The 20,620-nt window shown below is 41.9% G+C and overlaps 1 long non-coding RNA gene across 2 annotated transcripts in view; it reads left to right on the forward strand.

Annotated features, from left to right (window-relative positions):
• Positions 1-12,699: 12,699 nt before the first annotated feature.
• The window catches only part of LOC139755056 (uncharacterized), a 136,695-nt gene continuing 128,774 nt past the window's right edge, over positions 12,700-20,620 (forward strand). For both annotated transcript variants that reach the window (XR_011714025.1, XR_011714024.1), the window contains exon 1: positions 12,700-12,958. This is a non-coding gene — a long non-coding RNA (uncharacterized lncRNA). The remainder of the gene's footprint in view (positions 12,959-20,620) is intronic.

The following is a 20,620-nucleotide window of genomic DNA, read 5'->3' on the forward strand; positions in this document are numbered from 1 at the left end:
GTAAGGGTAAGAGAGATGTGTGGAAATAAAAAGAGCGTGGTTGAGAGAGCAGAAGAGGGTGTTTTGAAATGGTTTGGGCACATGGAGAGAATGAGTGAGGAAAGATTGACCAAGAGGATATATGTGTCGGAGGTGGAGGGAACGAGGAGAAGAGGGAGACCAAATTGGAGGTGGAAAGATGGAGTGAAAAAGATTTTGTGTGATCGGGGCCTGAACATGCAGGAGGGTGAAAGGAGGGCAAGGAATAGAGTGAATTGGAGCGATGTGGTATACAGGGGTTGACGTGCTGTCAGTGGATTGAATCGGGGCATGTGAAGCGTCTGGGGTAAACCATGGAAAGCTGTGTAGGTATGTATATTTGCGTGTGTGGACGTGTGTATGTACATGTGTATGGGGGGGGGGGGGGGCATTTCTTTCGTCTGTTTCCTTGCGCTACCTCGCAAACGCGGGAGACAGCGACAAAGTATAAAAAAAAAAAAAAAAATATATATATATATATATATATATATATATATATATATATATATATATATATATATATATATAAAGGCATAAGGCACCTCCCCATACGCATCTCCCTGCGACAACTGCCGGCCAGAAAAAGGTGAAGAAATGTCATACAGAATGAGGAAAATTTACTTACATAAAAATTGTGAGAACGCGTGATCAGGAAAAAGCTCCCTACCAGTTGTACAAACGGTTTCAGTGGAGTTGAAATCTTAATAAAGAAATACAAGTTTTCATGATATTTCCTGAAGCAGAATTACTTACTGATAAGAATCATTAACGCATTTGTCTCAAGAGATAACAGTCTTTATCTGTCTCTCTACAAATAAAAAGAAAAAATGGTCTATGTTGATAATATATGTCCTTCCATTTCATCTCCATAATGTTAACTCCGGTAATCGAGTCTCTCTAATGTGAAGTAAGGCAATAGTTTGGGGAGAATTACCGTTCCGGACATCCACTAGTTTGGTAGTTGAAAAGGATGTTGCTCCGACGGTGTTTGATGTGTTTTGCACCATCCTGACCTTCATATATACCGTAGATTACTATCTTTGGAGGCTTATACCCCCTTCTCATCCCTCCTTTATCCAACGATAATGGGAGATCCCCAGTGGGACAGGGATTTTGGGGTAGGGGGAAAACACAATTAGAATCGTTCAAAAGTAATCAAATACCATCGAGAAAAAAAGAAGTAAACCAAACCAAACAATCTTACAAACTTGAAGCTAATCTGACAAAACTAACCTAAACTTACAAACTCAAGCCTAACCATACTAACCGTAACCTAACCTAACCAAGACGGGCCACACGTAACCAAACGTAACCTATCCACAGGTTTGTTTACCTTAAACTCAAGCGTCTCTCGAGTTGGGGTCGGTGTGGTCCTTCTCGACCTCGTCGTCCTCCACAGGTCGCACACACTTCGCCGTCTTTACCGCAATATTCACTATGAAATCTCGCGTTAGCTTCGGAGTAGTCAAAATCACAGCCACTACACAGGAACAACACGGCGGAAATGACCTCAAATTCAAGCATGAGGGCAGAGGAGGCCTATATCGAGCTGTGATTGGTTGTTATCAATTCATACCGACCAATTACTATCCTGAAAGCTAATGCACATGCGCCATACAAAGATAGGGAAACTAGAACCTTAAGCGTGCGACATGCAACAGTGCTCTGTAGTTACAGAACCCGTGCAATAGATGGCGCTGGTGTCGGTAAGAAACGTCTTCAGTTTCTTTACCCAAAGTGTCAGCACCTAAGCTTCCACACATCTTCACTCATGTTCCATTGTGTGGAAAATGCAAAAGAATCGCCTCCTCATTTCACATTTCATATATTTCCTCGTCAAGAGGAACAGTGAAATCATAGATAATCCATGAATAAAACAGTTCAGATACTGTATTAATATAGAATACAGTAGAATAGAAACCTAACTTTCGAGTTGCTAGATAGTCGAACATAACTTATGACACAGCAGAGCAGTCTTGGCTTTAATAAATTTCATTTCTATGCAGTTTTATTATTCTGGAAAATGATTAATGGCAGTTGGCATAATGGATAACACAAACATAGTTTTCTAGGTGTGATTGTTAGGTTAGCACTTGAATGAATGAAGATCTTTGGGCATTTGTCCAGAATTACGCCCGTCTCTGCGGACACCTATGTGATATATGAGGTCCCTTTTGACACAAAGAAGACACTATTGTATTGTTTTTCCGTCGCAAATTACTCGATTCTGATGTTTGTCCTTTTTATATATATAATCAGTTTCTATCCCAACAAACTTAGATCTGCCAGGTAGTGAGAAGGGCTATGAAGATCAGGGAAATCGTTGGGTAATACACACGCTAGGCTACGTTGACGTTAAATAGCCTACGTAGGCGTCTCCTGGGCTAGGGAAACACGTCTTTTGAACTAGGGAGACGTCTCCTTGGTTAGGGGGGAACGTATTCTAGGCTAGGTTAGATTAGGTTAGGTTTCTAGGTTTTACTTGCCCCTAGACTGGTAGAATTACCATTTCAGTCAGGGACTTACGTGATTTGACACAGGAAAAGTTTCAGATGTTGCAATGTTGTTATCAAGAATTACAGAATTAGGATTTATTTAAAGGAGATCTATGCTTTGCATCTTGGGAAACTTTTTTTTTTTCTTTGATGCAGCAATGGTTTAACACTTGACTAGGCTGTGACAATATTATATTCATTTATTTTTTCTGTTTAAAACGTGTGTCCAGAAGCGCAAAAGTGTCTATATATTTTTGCATGTTCTTGCATACGTATACAAGAAGTGTTTTGCATGTCCTAGCGTTACTTTAGCATTTTCAAGTTGTTTGCATATATTTTGTTTTTTAATAGAATTTGTATGTTGTATATGTTTGATATTTTATACCTTCAATACTGTGGATATCTTAGTGCAAACACATTCTAATACAGAAGGAAATGATGTCTATGGATTATTTGCCAAGGAAACATTTGTAGTTTGTATAACAATTTCTTCATATAATTTTTCCCCTAAAGTTCACTTGAAAATCGGTAAGTATAGTTTATGAATAATAATGATAATAATCATAATGATAATAATAATAATAATAATAATAATAATAATAATAATAATGATAATAATAATAATAATAATAATAATAATAATGATAATAATGATAATAATAATAATAATAATAATAATAATAATAATAATAATAATAATAATATAATGATAATGATACTAATGATAATAATAATAATGATAATAATAATAATAATGATAATAATAATAATGATAACAATGATGACGATGATGATGATGATGACAATTATTACTGATATAGATTTATGTAGTTGAGAAGGGAAAAGGTATGAGGTGTTCTGGTGTAAGTTATTAAGATTCACCAAAGACTTCGATACTGCCTATCGAAGCAGCGATTCGAGGCTTGAGTCGTGTGATTTCATTCATCGTAATGCTACAAACTCGTGGGCGAACATTCCATCTTTAATGAGGTGCAGTACACTTTCTTCAGCAGAATAGAAAGGAATTCAAAGAGCAACAGGCTACTGAACCCTTTGTTTGTGGTAGTGGAAGACATCAGAAACTCACAGATTAGTGTGGCAAATATTAGAAGACTGACAGATAACTGAAGGAAAATAACTTACACACTGTCACTGTGACGAAAGAGGCGCAAGTGATGTAAGTCGTGGACAAGAAGTGATATATCTATCAGATCTATTCTCAAACGTATCTATAATACAACTTTCAACCACTCCAACTGGCAAATCATTCGGAACGTTAACATTACTGTTGAGGAGAAAGTACTTCGCTTCCTCATTCGAAGTAAAACGTTTGCCCACGAGTTTCCATCACCAAGAGTGAAATTAGACGAATCAAAATCAAAATCATAAAGCCTTTTATAGTTTTCAATACTTTTATCAGATCACCTCTTAACCATCTCTTTTGTAAGTTAAATAGATTCAAGTCGTTTAATCGGCTTTTAGAGAATTAGCTTCTCAACCCGGGAATCATCTAGGTAGCCAGACGCTCTCCTCTCTTAATTCTTTCTCAGTCTTTTTTCAGGGAGGCTGACCACAACTGAACGCAATATTCAAAATGGGATCTAACCAATTGAACTATAAACACTAAGAATAACTTCCATGGACATGAATTCGAAGGTCTTGCCTACGAATCCGAGAGAATTTTGTTCACTTTCTTCAGTATTTGTAGTGTCTGTATTGTTTTAGGTCACTAAAAACTATTACACCCAAGTCTCTTTTCTCATTTACCTTTTTCAGAAATTCAGCAACATTCATACTGTAGCTTGCCTTTTCCTTTTCGCTACCGATATGTCAGACTTTGCACTTCTCGGTATCAGACTTCATTTGCCACTGATGAGAACCGGTCTCAGGATTGATCCTTGTGGCACACCACTTGTTACATTTAACCATTCTGAGACATGACGATTAATCACAATCAGGTAATCAGTACCTGGTAAAATGATATAGAATCATGTCCCAATTAAAGTGGTTGAAAATAGGGTTATAGATACGAATATGAATACACTTGACATTATTTGTACCTCCTTAGTTACATGAAAATTTTGCAGATTCTTCATCTCGAGACATCCATATGCTTTTTAACGCTTACCTCACTAACCTGCGAGTTGCTGACGTCTTAAACCATCTACGACTTAGTGGTCTCTTGTTCTTTTGGTTCCTTAATATTACTTTCCATATCTAAGGTCTTTACTGATAATTCCGCCAAGGACTTTTTCCTCTTTACCTTCTATTAATGATTCATCAACCATACTGTTTTCATCGAAGATGAAAACAGGATGAGCTAAGAAAGACTCACTACGGAGATCTATATATCAGAAATGGAGAGAGCAAAGGGGAGGGGGAGAGGGAGAAGTAGATGGAAGGATGGAGTAAAGGAAGGTTTAGGGTCATCGAGGGCCTGAATATTCAGGAAGGTAAGAAGTGTACAATGGCAAGTATATTGACAGTAATACTGAAGACGGTAAAGGTATTTCTTGGCTACTGTTCATCTTGTATTCCAATCTACCTTGACCTTCTTCAGTGTTGCTGATGACAAACCCTGGAAGTGATGATATCTTACTGTCTTGATTAATTCTGACATTCTTTATTTTGTGTTCCCTTACCTGAAAATATGATGTTTTATACTACAAACTACCAAGTCTTTCATCATGATTTAGACTTAAGCCTTCACACGCCTCTGTGGTGAGGGTAGTGTGAATTGTAAGACCAAATGTGGAGGGAAGGACTGAGTGTAAACAGGCAGTTGTAACGAGGTGATTATCGTGGTCATGACGAGGTTTAAGTCCAACACTTGAGGGCAGCCAGACGGGGGAAATGAACGGCGGCTGGAACAGCGACTTCCGCGTGATCTCTCGTGAGAGCGTTGCAAGAACTGATTTGGAGCCGGAGAGGATCACAGTCTGAGCTCTGAGTTGGACAATTATACAGTTCATAGTGGCTGAAGTGAGACCAATTGCTATATATCCGAGGTCGTCTTTGTTAAAGACAGCTTAAGCTGACGCCGGCCTCGCCACTAGCCTGTGAAGATCTATCATTATATAACATTATGGTACTGTCCAGTATGGTGTTAAGCAACGTAACTACTTATTTAACATCTGATTCCTTGAAGGATATGATGACTGAGGAGGCCAATGTGATGATGATCAATAATGAATCTTGTAAGATCTCATGTTCCAGGGCTGCAAGAGAACAGATGTAAGATCTGTTGGAGTTAGTTCCCACATGGACCATAATCCCTCATGCCAAAGATGAGGCATTTGTGGTACCCTGGTGAGTGTTAGCTGGGTGTTCGTCCGTACTAAGTACAGGGAGAACTTTGCCACTACCTTCGGTGCTCTCGCCTCGTCCGTGGCTGTGTCCGTGTGTTCGTTAACGTTATGCTGAGCGCTTTACCTTCATCCGAACAGCAGGTAATCCTGACCTACATTTCGCGGCTCAGAGGTGAACTTTGTCATCGGTGATTACCTAAGGTTTTATGAAAGGAGTCGAGGTCATTGATAACATCAGGATCTGCTGTACAAAGTTAGAGGCAGTTATGGGGCATCTGAGCCGCCAGGCGCTCATAATGGCACGAAATTCTCACCATCTGACCCGACGCGAGATAAGCAGCTCTTGCGTCGTCCACCATCAGGACCCACAACATTCCTCCACGACGCAGCGTCACGTAAGCTTCCTCAGTGTCCGCCACCACCAGCAATGTTAGAATGTCTTCCTGTGACGACGTCTGTCATGGATACTTTCCAAATGATTCTGGCCACTGGTCTCTGGCCGTCTTTCTGGCGGTAACCAAACATCAAACTTTTCTAAGCATCTTGTTACCTCCAACTTCTTCGTGTGACCTTAGCCAAACGATTCTCTCTCAGAGAATATAAGTAGTGACTCAACCTTCCGTTAATTCCGTAGTTCTTCTCTGCGTAGCTGGCCTCGTCCTGTTACACCTGTGATCAACCTGATGATCTTCATCTCTGCTCCTGGATGTTGGTTGAATTTTCATGATGGAATCTCCAGCTTATGATTCATCTTGGAATCTCCGACCAGTGATTCATTTCACTGTGTTAAAGCTGAACTTAAGACTGTGAGTACAGACGTATGAGATGTCTCTGCTGAGGCCATTAAGTCTGTCTTTCATCTCAGACTTGGTTGTGTTCTCCTCCTTAAAGTTTAGTCATAAGCATTCAAAGTTCTGTACTGCTTCAACTCATGATCGTTAGGAACCAGGTTATACTGAGCTGGATATGTTATGAAGTCTATGGCTTTCGAATTTCCTTTGTTTATTTTCATTACTTAATATTCAAATTTTATTTCCTCTAGCAACTGCTGCCTAGAGATCTTCCGCTTAATGTGTCACAAAGGCTACATCATCTGCAAAAGCAAGTCTTATGTTACCATCTTCAGAGTTCAGTTAGAATATATCTCCCTATTCGATTCCCGTATATGCTATACTATCACTTTACGATGACAGTTATCATACATGCCTTTTTAATGTTCTTATGAGTTTTTCCGGAGTTTTCCATAACTTTGTTTAGGTGGTCTATCGAATGCCTTTCCTAAACCTTAAAATAAACCATCATTTTTCTTGTTCCGATCCCAAGTTTTGTTACATCACTTCCTTGTAAAGATTCTCCAGTGTTATAAGAGGGTTGGTAGCCATTCGAATCTGTTGGGATCAGATCCCGTAAGAGATACAAGACCTGAATACCCAAGTTCAAGTATCTGGTGTAGCCTGGTGGATGATGGCTACTGGTAGTAGTTCATAAAGGCCTACCTCCCTCCTGCCTGAGTCATTAATATCCTGTAGGAGCGACGGTCGAAGGGGCGGCAGGTGTAGGATTTCAGAGACAACTGAGAGTGAAGGAGACACTGCCAAGTCTCTTGATTAATTCAGGGTCGGAGGAAATGTTGTTCGAGCTCACTCCTCACACCAGCCACTCCGGGGTGACGAGGGACATTGTATAATAATCATAGCCTTGCTTAACACTTCGTCAAAAGACAGGAGTAACTGTATTATGACCTCAGCATCATAACGTAATAGGTTGTTACAGACTGTACGTATGATAATAAAAAGCTTTTGGCAAGTTTAACGTTGACATCATATGAGAACAGTGAGATACTAAGAGTACAATAAGTTAGGTTTTCAAGCTTAGATATACTCGTACACGTCTGTGGGTCACCCAAGTTACTAGTATGAATGTTTGTGAGGATAATGACGAGGGCACTGGTCATTTACATCGACCGTGAAGTATTGAAACATCTTCATTTCTGCAATGTTCATCATAAGAGTCAAGACTTTGTTTTTAAGCAGGAGGCAGAGTGTATGAATCGGTCGAGGGAAATTGCAGTGCCTCCAGTAAGGGAGGTGCTAAGCTGAGCATCATTGGATGGAGAGATAGATATTCGTGCATGGGAAGACTGAACAGTGCTGAGAACACAACCAAGTCTGAGATGAAAGAGAGAATTAATGGCCTCAGCAGAGACATCTCATACTTTTGTACTCATAATTTTAAGTTCAGCTTTAACACATATAGATGAATCATTGGCCGGATATTCCAAGATGAATCATAAGCTGGAGATTTCAACATGAAAATTCAACCATCATCCAGGAGCAGAGATGAAGATCATCAGGTTGATCACGGATGTAACAGGACGAGGCCAGCTACGCAGGGAAGAACTACGGAATTAACGGAAGGTTGAGTCAATACTTTTATTCTCTGAGAGAGAATGGTTTGGCTAAGGTCACATGAAGAAGTTGGAGGTAACAAGAAGCTTAGAAAAGTTTGATGTTTGGTGACCGCCAGAAAGACGACCAGAGACCAGTGGCCAGAATCATTTGGAAATAATCCATGACAGACGTCGTCACAGGAAGACGTCTAACATTGCTGGTGGTGGCGGACACTGAGGAAGCTTACGTGACGCTGCGTCGTGGAGGAATGTTGTGGGTCCTGATGGTGGACGACGCAAAGAGTTGCTTATCTCGCGTCGGGTCAGATGGTGAGAATTTCGTGTCATTATGAGCGCCTGGCGGCTCAGATGCCCCAGAACTGCCTCTAACTTTGTACAGCAGATCTGAAGTTATCAATGACCTCGACTCCTTTCATAAAACCTTAGGTAATCACCGATGACAAAGTTCACCTCTGAGCCGCGAAATGTAGGTCAGGATTACCTGCTGTTCGGATGAAGGTAAAGCGCTCAGCATGACGTTAACGAACACACGGACACAGCCACGGACGAGGCGAGAACACCGAAGGTAGTGGCAAAGTTCTCCCTGTACTTAGTACGGACGAACACCCAGCTAACACTCACCAGGGTACCACAAATGCCTCATCTTTGGCATGAGGGATTATGGTCCATCTGGGAAGTAACTCCAACAGATCTTACATCTGTTCTCTTGCAGCCCTGGAACATGAGATCTTACAAGATTCATTATTGATCATCATCACATTGGCCTCTTCAGTCATCATATCCTTCAAGGAATCAGGTGTTAAATAAGTAGTTACGTTGCTTAACACCATACTGGACAGTACCATAATGTTATATAATGATAGATCTTCACAGGCTAGTGGCGAGGCCGGCGTCAGCTTAAGCTGTCTTTAACAAAGACGACCTCAGATATACAGCAATTGGTCTCACTTCAGCCACTATGAACTGTATAATTGTTCAACTCAGAGCTCAGACTGTGATCCTCTCCGGCTGCAAATCAGTTCTTGCAACGCTCTCACGATAGATCATCCGGAAGTCGCTGTTCCAGCCGCCGTTCATTTCCCCCGTCTGGCTGCCCTCAAGTGTTGGACTTAAACCTCGTCATGACCACGATAATCACCTCGTTACAACTGCCTGTTTACACTCAGTCCTTCCCTCCACATTTGGTCTTACAATTCACACTACCCTCACCACAGAGGCGTGTGAAGGCTTAGTCTAAATCATGATGAAAGACTTGGTAGTTTGTAGTATTAAACATCATATTTTCAGGTAAGGGAACACAAAATAAAGAATGTCAGAATTAATCAAGACAGTAAGATATCATCACTTCCAGGGTTTGTCATCAGCAACACTGAAGAAGGTCAAGGTAGATTGGAATACAAGATGAACAGTAGCCAAGAAATACCTTTACCGTCTTCAGTATTACTGTCAATATACTTGCCATTGTACACTTCTTACCTTCCTGAATATTCAGGCCCCCGATGACCCTAAACCTTCCTTCACTCCATCCTTCCATCTCCTTCTCCCTCTCCCCTTCCCCCTTGCTCACTCCATTTCTGATATATAGATCTCCGTAGTGAGTCTTTCTTCACTCATCCTCTCCATATCTCTAAGCATTTACAGTCTACCCTGGTCGGCCCTATCAATCAGACTGGCTTCACTGCCATACCTTGTTCATACACCATCATCCCTGAGATGCCTCACATGTGCACATATTGTCCTCAGGCATTTCATATTCAACTCATCTTCTCTCCAATTCCTTCTGCGTTCAAGGCCCAAGGCACATGTCGTACAAGACGGTTTGGATTACTGTACCTTCATACACAACCCTCTTCGTTCTTACAGATACTGGCAAAATGGAATCAAACAAGCTGGTGGAATGGTTAGAGTCACGGTGAATAGATTTCAACGCAGACAAAGTAATGCACTATAGTGCAAATTTGAAAAAAAAAGAGTAAATCACGAGAAACGAAATGGTTAATGTATTATGAATAGAAGAAATCAAAGAGGAAAAAGACCTTGGAGTGATTGTATGAAATGACGTAAAATATGGAAAGCAATACAAAAGGAACTCGAAGCTTGTTGCGATAATGAGATCTCAAACACTCACAGATCAGTGTGGTAAAAGTTGAAAAACATACAGATCTCTCAAAACATAAAAATTGCAAAAATTGTTCTTGGTAAGGTGTTACAAATAACGTCTCTCGTGGAAACTGAAGCGAAACATTTACGAAACCTATTCTTAAACGTCTCTAATAGCACGACCTGCTGGGTGAATCATTCCATATCATCTCACATGGCAATGATGAGGTTGTAATTCGTTGGATGGGAATGTCCTTTCTAGATCTTCTATTCCTTACTTGATAATGTCTGTATGATTTCCGACATCTTACAACACGGGCCATCATCAACATCATCATTATGGATGAGAAATACAACCGATTCCAAAACTGACCCTTGTGGCACACCACTTCTCACGTCTAACCATACTGAGGATTGATTATATCAGTCACCAGTTTCCTCACTACTGATGTACATCCCTATCTATACCTTGTGACTTAACGTTTGCTGGTAAACTTTGATGAGGAATTTTAGTTAAGTCTTTGTTGTAAATCGAAACAAATGACATGAATTGTTTTACTTGCATTGTGTGTGTGTTCATTAGGTCAGAAGAGAAATCAAGTCGGTTTGTCGGATATGAGCAATGTCCTCGAAAACCATGCTGAGGGAATACCATGCTGAGAAAACCATGCTGAGAAAACCATGCTGAGAGAATACCATGCTGAGAAAACCATGCTAAGAAAAATCATTCCGAGAAATCCATGCTTAGAAGAAAACCATGCTGAGAAGAAAACCATGCTGAGAAAACCATGCTGAGAAGAAAACCATGCTGAGAAGAAAACCATGCTGATAGAAAACCATGCCGAGAAAATCATGCTGACTAGAAAACCATGTTGAGAAGAAAACCATGCTGAGAAAACCATGCTGAGAGAAAACCATGCTGAGAAAACCATGCTTAGAAGAAAACCATGCTGAGAAGACAACCATGCTGAGAAGAAAACCATGCTGAGCAAACCATGCTGAGGGGAAACCATGCTGAGAAAACCATGCTGAGCAACCATGCTGAGAAGAAAACCATGCGGAGAAAACCATGCTGAGCAAACCATGCTGAGAAGAAAACCATGCTGAGAAAACCATGCTGAGCAAACCATGCTGAGAAGAAAACCATGCTGAGAAAACCACGCTGACTAGAAAACCATGCTGACTAGAAAACCATGCTGACAAGAAAACCATGCTGAGAAAACCATGCTGACTAGAAAACCATGCTGAGAAGAAAGCCATGCTAAGACTCGTTTATGAGGTGGTGGTCCTCTCAATGAGTCTACAGTTTTCTGTCGAATTATAGTCTCCATTAGTCTTCCAACGACAGACGTTAAGCTAATTGGACGATAACATCCGGGCACTGATTCTGTCATATTTCTTATTATCGTTGTTACATCCGCAATCTTCCATTCCTTTGGAACTTTTCCCGTAACGAGTGACTTACTGGAAAGAGCAGTCAAGAGTTTAACTATCTCGTTTTTCGCCTCTTTCATTGTCTTCAGGTAGAACAAACCGGACTAGATGTTTTATCATGATTTACCATTCACTCCTGCTAGCTTGCTTACCTTCAACTTCTATGACAACTTGTACCTCATTTTCCCATCATAGTCATAGGATTAGACTCGAAACACGAGTTATGTCTTCAATCGTAAACACAGATGCTAAAAAAAAAAAGAAAAAGAGAGTAATTTGATATATTTGCCAGTTCACCATTGTCTTGAAGCAAGTACCGTTTTCTTTAATTAAGGAACCAAAGAACTACTGTCTCGCTGAAGTGAACACAGGGACCAAGTCTTGCCTGTCTTGCCTAGCTGCACATCATAGTACCAGTTGGAAGCCAGGAATCACAGCTAGAAATATAAAGGAAATAACATATACGATAGACACTGTATACAACGCCCTGGTCACTCGACACTCCGAATAATACGTTCGGTTCAAATAGAAGCAACCAAATTAAGGTATTAAGACAGTTTCGAACACCACAGTGAATTTCGGGATTTTCAGTCTTTGAATCCGTAGTTTAAGGTAATTTTAAGACCCTTTTCTTTTATATCATCTCTACCGCAAGTGATTACTTCCCTGGGAAATTACAATAATCTTTTTTGGAGAATTATTTATTTTTTTCTGTCCATTGTTTTAACATGATGAGCGTCTGACAAAGCACCTGTGTGTTCGTATATTGGTAGTTAAGCTGCAGTACGCATGCTCAAGAGTCTGGCGCATTTGTATTGGTTCTCTGGACCAAAATTGCTCGTTTGGAATTTGTATCAGCCAATCACAGCTCGATATAGGCCTTCGCTGCCGCCCCGCGCTTGAAATTGAGTTAATTTCCACCGTGTTGTTCCTGTGTAGTGGCTGTGATCTTGACTATTCCGAAGACTAACGCGAGATTTCATAGTGAATATTACGGTAAAGACGGCGAAGTGTGTGCGACTTGTGGAGGGCGAGGAGGAGGAAGCGGACGACGAGGTCGAGGAGGACCGCCCAACTCGGAGTCGCCTGAGTTTGGCGAGGTCGAGGAGGACCGCCCAACTCGGAGTCGCCTGAGTTTGGCGAGGTCGAGAAGGACCACAACGACCCCAACTCGAGGGTCGCCTGAGTTTAAGGTAAACAAACCTGTGGATAGGTTACGTTTGGTTACGTTAGGCCCGTCTTGGTTGGGTTACATTTGTTAGATTAGGTTACGTTAGTCTGGTTTGGCTTGAAGTTGTTAAGTTTAAGGTAGTCTTGTTAGATTAGCTTAAGTTTGTGAGTTGTTTTTTTGTAGGTTGTTTTTCTCGATGGTTTTTGATGTCTTTCGATCGATTCTAATTATGGTTTCCCTCGCCCAAAGTCCCGGTTCCCACTGGATGGTCTCCCATTATCGTGGGGTGATGGGGTGATGGGGAGGAGGGGATATCTCAGAAGATAGTGATCTACGGTCGATAAGAAGGTCAGGATCGTGCAAAACACATCAAACACCGTCGGAAAAAAACATCATTTCAACTTCCAAACTTGTGGATATCCGGAGCGGTAATTGTCCCCAAACTATTGCCTTACTTCACATTAGACAGAGATGAGATTACTGGAATTAACGTTATGGAGATGAAATGGTAAGACATGTGATAGTAACGTGGGGAACATTTTCTATCTGTAAAGTGAGATAGAAAGACTATTATCGCCTGAGAATAAAGACTAGACCAATGCTTTAGTGATACCTCTTATCAGTAAACAATTTTGCTTCATGATATCTCGTAAAAACTTTTTTTTTTTTTCATTTTTCGTAGACTCTGTCCCCAACACAGCTATTTATAAAACTGATAAGGACATTTTTTTTTTATCTGCTCACGCTTTACATCCAACCTCCTCCTCTCCTTTACATGCCTGTCACTTAGCCTGTAATCGAATTGCACCCATTCATCCCCAACTCCATTGTGGACGCTTATATATGGATGCAACGTATCTCTCTCCTTCTCACCAAGTATCCCGAATTATCATTCCTCTTTCAGGACACAACTCGACGAGCTTTTCCTCTATTTGCAGTTACACCTGAGATCCCCACCATGCCCTCCCATATTTACATCCTCGTTTGTCATGCTGACTAATCTTGTGCATTCATAACCCGTAGTGCCAAGATATGATCCCCTGTACCAAAACGCCCAACGCACCCATTCACTCTTCATTTCCCCCACCACCAGATGCATAAGCACTAAGCACCAACCACCTCTCTTAGTCTCCTGTCATCATAATGTACATCAGTCTTGAACCCAGTTCCTTAAAGGCTTTCACACAATGCTTTCCATCAGAAATGCCACCCGTTTTTGCTCTCGTCCTCTCACTAACCCCTGACTTTATTCCCTGGACATTCTTGAACGATACTACCCTCCTGGTGAGAGTCGGAGCATCTAGAATACTCTCGTCAACCACAGCACCCACCTCTCTCCCTCCCTTCCTTATTTCCAGTCTCGTTACGGCCACCGACAATAACACGCTCCAGACCGAGTCTTCCAGGACAGCTCCTCTCTGGGTCTTTCTTCCCGTTTTTGGAAAGAGATGATACAAGGATTGAGGGTTTCCAGATCTCTCTTCTCGTCCCAGTTACTCTCCTCATACGACAAGCAGGAGATATGAGGGTTGTGTTTTTAATCTTTTGTCCCCGGGGACACACACACACACACACACACACACACACACGCACACGCACACACACACACCAGAGTGACCAGAGGCTCTGATAAGAAGCTGGGCGTAGAGCTCGTCGGAAAGGAGGTTAAGCTGAAGTGGTTGTAGTGTCAGGCTGATGGATGGTTGAAATAGACTGACGAAGGAACCTTGAATGTTAGGTTTCAGAGGCTGCTTGATGACATAGAAAGTGTAGAACTTTCTTACTGTACTGTACAAATAGATAGTTAAAAAAAACAGTGAAGGAAAGCTTCAGTATGTTATGTAGAGGTGATATGCTGCAAGTCTCTTTTTGTGAGACGTTTTGTGGGGATTGAGATGGTGGTTACCCGTTGCCAGAGACCCACGCTACGAGAACAGTAAGGAGACAGTCAGCGGGTAGATATTAGATTAGCATGTAGGTATAAAGACAAGGAAATATTCAGCGAACTTTTCATATCCTACGTTAGAATAGACCAAGAATATGCTTCTCAAGTGTGGCTAGGGGCAATTAAAGAAGCACAAAGAGCAAATAAAAGAAGGTTCAGGGGATGGCATCAAAGAGAAACGGCCCTTATCACAGCCTTGTCCCACAGACCTGTACGTGGTTTCCTCAACAATTCATATGCTCTGGTTCAGTCCACAGAGAGCATGGTACTATCTATATACCACATCGTTCCATTACGCTTTATCCCATGCACGCCTCAAACCTACCTGCATGTTTGGACCCCAGTTACTCAACGCATTTTTCACTCCATCCTTCCACCTCCTTGGTATCCTTCTCCTTGTTCTCTCCATTTCCGACATATATATCCTTTCAGTTTACCTCTCCTCACTCACCCTCTCCATATGTCCAAACCATCTCAGCACTCCCATACTTACCACCCTTGCTACCATAACTCTGTATCCCCCATGATTTTTAATTCAAGCAATCCTCCCCAAACCACATATTGCCCTCAGACATTTCATTTCCATTAGATTTGCCCTCTTCCGTTCTTTGTCATCTGGGGCCAACTTTCCGCGTGCATATACAACACCGTCGGGACGACTATATCATCAGACATACTCGCATCTCCCCTCGTGAACGGTGGCACCATCTTCAGTGGCCCAAGACCTTCGCTTCCTTATCCCATGGTTCCATTCGATGTCGTGTTCAATCCCAAGTAACTAAAGCACTTCACATCCTTCACGTCTTTTCCAACTAACCCGCCTCTATCCACTGCGAAACCTAATAACATTTATCAGCATTTATTCTATTACCAGGACCATATCACCAGAAACAACTGACTAACATCCCAGGCCACCTGACCCCCGATAGACTGCAGATCTATCCCTTTCCTTAAAATCCTTTCATTCGGCCTCACCGCCCCATCCATTAGCGGATTATACAGCCACGGGGACATCACACAACCCTACCGCAGACCTACCATCACCTGGATACACTCAACCTCCTCTATTCCTACTCGTACGCACGCCTTAATCTCTTGGTAAAACCTTCTCTGCCTAGAGTATATGTTCGTAACATCTTTATCAACTGTCATATGTTTTCTCCAGATCCATAAACACCACATACAAATCCTTCTGTTTCTACAAGTATTTCTCGCACAGATTAAAAGCAAACATCTGATCCACACATCCTCTACTACTTATGAAGCCATATTGTTCCCCCTCATTCTGATGCTCTGTGCGTGCCACCATCCGCTCTGTCACCACCCTTCCACACATCTTACCAGGTACACTAAAGAAACATATACCAACGAAAATTCGAACGTACACTTTTGTCGCCCTTGCCTTTATACAGTTGCACTAGACAGGTATTCCGCCAACCCTCAGGCACCTCACCATGATCCATACATACGTTGAAAATCCTAACTAACCAATCAACAACACAGTCATCTCTTTCTTAAGAGATTCAACTTGCAGTACCATCTACTCCGACAGCTTTGCTACACTTCACCTAACACAAGACGTGCATCACTTCTTTTCATCCAAAGTGCTACCCATGACTCTTACACATCTCTTACCACTACGTTCAAAACACCTATATTTGTCATCCTAATCATCGAACATTCCTTCAAAATATTTCATCTCCTCTTGACCTCAACTCTGCCCGTCACCACTTGGGTAGGATGTTTGAGAAGAGGAAGACAGATGTCTGAGCATTAATCTGGTGGAGGCGAAAGCTTAGGATTGTAGAGATTTTAGGGGAAAAAAATCTATGAGTTGGAGGAAGATGACATTGGAAGTGAGTGAGCTTGGAGCAAAGGTTCGTATATGCATACATCCACAACTAGGGTCCCCTCAGACCTTTCTCTCGCTTCACCCGTCCACTTCATATGCCCTGGTTCAGTCCAATGACGGCGTAATGATAACCGAAGACAATAGTGGCCTGCCTAGTCACAAATTATAGCGTTGCCTCAACATACCTAGACGACTTGCATGAAACAGACTGTTAGTGACAGAAGCATTACCGTCCTGGTTTCATATTCGTGGAGGGAGGGAACCTCTGCTGCTAGAAGTTGTCATTTCATGTGTGGCGGGGTGGCGACGGGAATTAATAAAGGCAGCAAGTATGAATTGTTTACATGTGTATATATGTATATGTCTGTGTGTATATATATATATATATATATATATATATATATATATATATATATATATATATATATATATACGTTTGGTAAATACATCGCCCTCCTGTACTTTTCCTCTTGTTTTTGTTTTCTGCTTCTTGTTTTAGTGGACCTCGTATCAAAATTCGTCGTACCGAGAAAAGACACGTTGTCAGATCAGCGTCACTGTGAGGCAGTGTGATCATCAAAAATAGAATCGCTTGAATGAAAAAGTAACAATTGTAAGATGACACGTTTACCTTGAGTCACTCTTTTGTTTTTTTTTTTGTCTTTTTTCAGATAAGACTGACTTCAGATCTTTTGTTTACTGCAAATCAGTATCAACTTTCAATGAAAGTTTCGAGTTTATCCGAGGATTTATATATAGTAATGTTCATGAGGTGTTTAAGGTCTCTTAGACGAGAAGACTGTGAAGAAAAATCTTATGGCAGTAAAGACGAGAAGAGAACCCGAGAAGATGGCCAGAATCGGCGAGAAAACTTGAGGGTTTAGGTGTATATAACACGTTGATGCCGCGGGGTACCATCGCTCAGGGTGTGTAGTGGAAACACCGGTTGTGAGAGTGTGTGTGTGTGTGTAGGAGAGCACTGAGGTGTGTTTGTTTTATGGTAGCTGAGACGGCAAGGACAATTCAGACCATATATATATATATATATATATATATATATATATATATATATATATATATATATATATATATATATCTTTCTTTCAAACTATTCCCCATTTCCCGCTCTAGCAAGGTAGCGTTAAGAACAGAGGACGGTGCCTCTGAGGGAATATCCTCACCTGGCCCCCTTCTCTGTTCCTTCTTTTGGAAAATTAAAAAAAGAAATAAAAACAAGAGGAGGGGATTTCCAGCCCTCCGCTCCCTCCCCTTTTAGTCGCCTTTTACGACACGCAGGGAACACGTGGGAAGTATTCTTTCTCCCCCTATCCCCATGTGAAGCGTTTGGGGTAAACCATGGAAAGTTTTGTGGGGCCTGGATGTGGAAAGGGAGCTGTGGTTTCGGTGCATTATACATGTTGTCTTTTTCTAGCACTACCTCGCACGCATGCTGGGGAAGGGGGTTGTCATTTCATGTGTGGCGGGGTGGCGACGGGAATTAAAGGCAGCAAGTATGAATTATGTACATGTGTATATATGTATATGTCTGTGTATGTATCTGTATGTATACGTTGAAATGTATAGGTATGTATATGTGCGTGTGTGGACGTGTATGTATATACATGTGTATGTGGGTGGGTTTTGACATTCTTTCGTCTGTTTCCTTGCGCTACCTCGCTAACGCGGGAGACAGCGACAAAGTATAATAAATATATATATATATATATATATATATGTGTGTGTGTGTGTGTGTCTGTACTTTAGCCTGAACCAGGTACCCATTTTATCGACCAACTCCTAAGAGTAGAAGAACAACTGGGTTGGCTGCAGACCAACTGCCGTAATAGGGATTCGAACCTATACGCTCGACCCTGGGCGGAGCGCGAATGCGTCACAGTCGGGAACACTAACCGATACACCACGGAGGTCCATGTTAATGACACTGAAGTTAAAGATGATGGAGAGAAAAGACTCATCTTTACATCCCTGTTATCGGTACATGTGTGAGGTAAGAAGTCTGGATTAAAGAAAGGGACGCCAATATGAAACAGAAAACGGATACAAAAGAGTTTAGGGAGAAGTTTACCCACCCGACGATGGTGGTGGAGAGGTTGAGGGGGTTAAGCAGCTCTGCCTCTCCAGCATGGAAGTGATAGGTAATGAGTGTGGTTCCAGGCCACTATGGCCTTGTCTACATCATCATACTGTTAGGGAAGCGAGAGCGAGAGGCCTATGGATAGCCCAGTTCCTCCCGCCCCAGTATTACCATAGGTTGAACGTACCTGTAATGTAGATAGGACGATTCAAGCTCATGCTTCACCGTATTGACCGAGACAAGTTACTGGCTCTGCTGGTTCTCCCGGAAGGCGTTGTGTCGTGATGAGCTGTGGTTGCAGCTGAAGAGAGTCGTTGTAAAAAAGCATAGACGTGCCATGTGTAGGAGGATGAGATGCAGCTGTAATCTCTCTCTCTCTCTCTCTCTCTCTCTCTCTCTCTCTCTCTCTCTCTCTCTCTCTCTCTCTCTCTCTCTCTCTCTCTCTCTCTGTTTACTGCTTGTGATTATCATTCATGTGTTGTGGGAAGATTGTGTTTTATACTCGGGTTGTGCCGCCCCTCGTCCGTGTATATATGTACCAAGCCTTCATACCTAAGTGTTTTTTTGCGTATCCCACAGCTAGTAAAACCTATACCCTGAACTGTAGAAATGGGTCAATACATAATTCATGGTCACTTATATAGCAACATAAATTCATGCATACATACATTCATACATGTATACATACATACATCACAGTTAAAGAAGCACGAACAGCTAATAGAGAAGGTCGAGAGGAGGGCAACATGGATGGTACCAGAATTAAAAGTGCTGGTTTACAGGGAAAGGCTAAAGGCTTTAATATATGCCCACCTTGGAAGAGAGAAGAGTGAGGGGTGACCTGATAGCAACATTCTTTTCTGGTAACAAATCGATGACGTTGACAGTGAACAATCTTCGAGAGATGTAAGGATAGAGGAACTAGAGAACATATCATGAAATATGTTAAGAAGTTATTTTTTTTTTAGTAGGAGTGGCAGATGCATGAAATACAATGACTGAGGACTTGATTGCGTGATTGTAATGTTCAAGAAACGGCCCCCCAAAGACTGTAAAACTCCCTCCCTTTACAGTACAAAGAGGCAATTACCAACAGGTCATTACATATTCACACGCATGCAAACATATCCAGGTGCGTACAGATATACAGATACCTAGATTCAAATAAAGAAAATATTTCCAAGAATCGAGAACTGCAGCAGATGAAACGTACGTTCATGTAACCAAGTCAGACGAACACACAAAAGCAATTCATTGATGACTGTGGCTCCTGGGTTGGCCTGGAGAGATGAATGTCTCCCTCAGTGAGTGTGTGTGTGTGTGTGTCTCGTATCTCAGCCACACTCGGTGCACATACACAACCTGGGTCAAGGAGCAGCCGTCCTGAAGCTCAGCCACGAGCTAACACCACCTGCTCGTCCCTCCTCCTCCTCCTGCCCTCTCTTGGCACTCCCTCCATACGCCTCCCGCCGGCGACCGACCATCTGTATGCAGAGTGATTATCCTCGTTCTTTCTTCGGAGCCTCTGTGGCAGCAGGCAGGCCCCAGGAACAGGGCCACTTATGAGATGCTATTTGTATGCATAAGGCGAGAGTGTGAGACTGAGGGATACTGAGAGTTTTCGAGGAGAGAGAGAGAGACAGAGGGAGAGAGGGAGGGCAACTGAGAATGCAGTCGGAGAGAGACTTGAAGTTACAAAGGGAAAGTGAGGCGGATGTACGTGGAATACATACCTACCTACAAGCCTGCCTACCTACCCCGACCTACCTACCTTCTTACGAATACCGAACGA

Source organism: Panulirus ornatus, chromosome 18 (genome assembly GCF_036320965.1).
Source record: "Panulirus ornatus isolate Po-2019 chromosome 18, ASM3632096v1, whole genome shotgun sequence".
Lineage (NCBI taxonomy): Eukaryota > Metazoa > Arthropoda > Malacostraca > Decapoda > Palinuridae > Panulirus > Panulirus ornatus.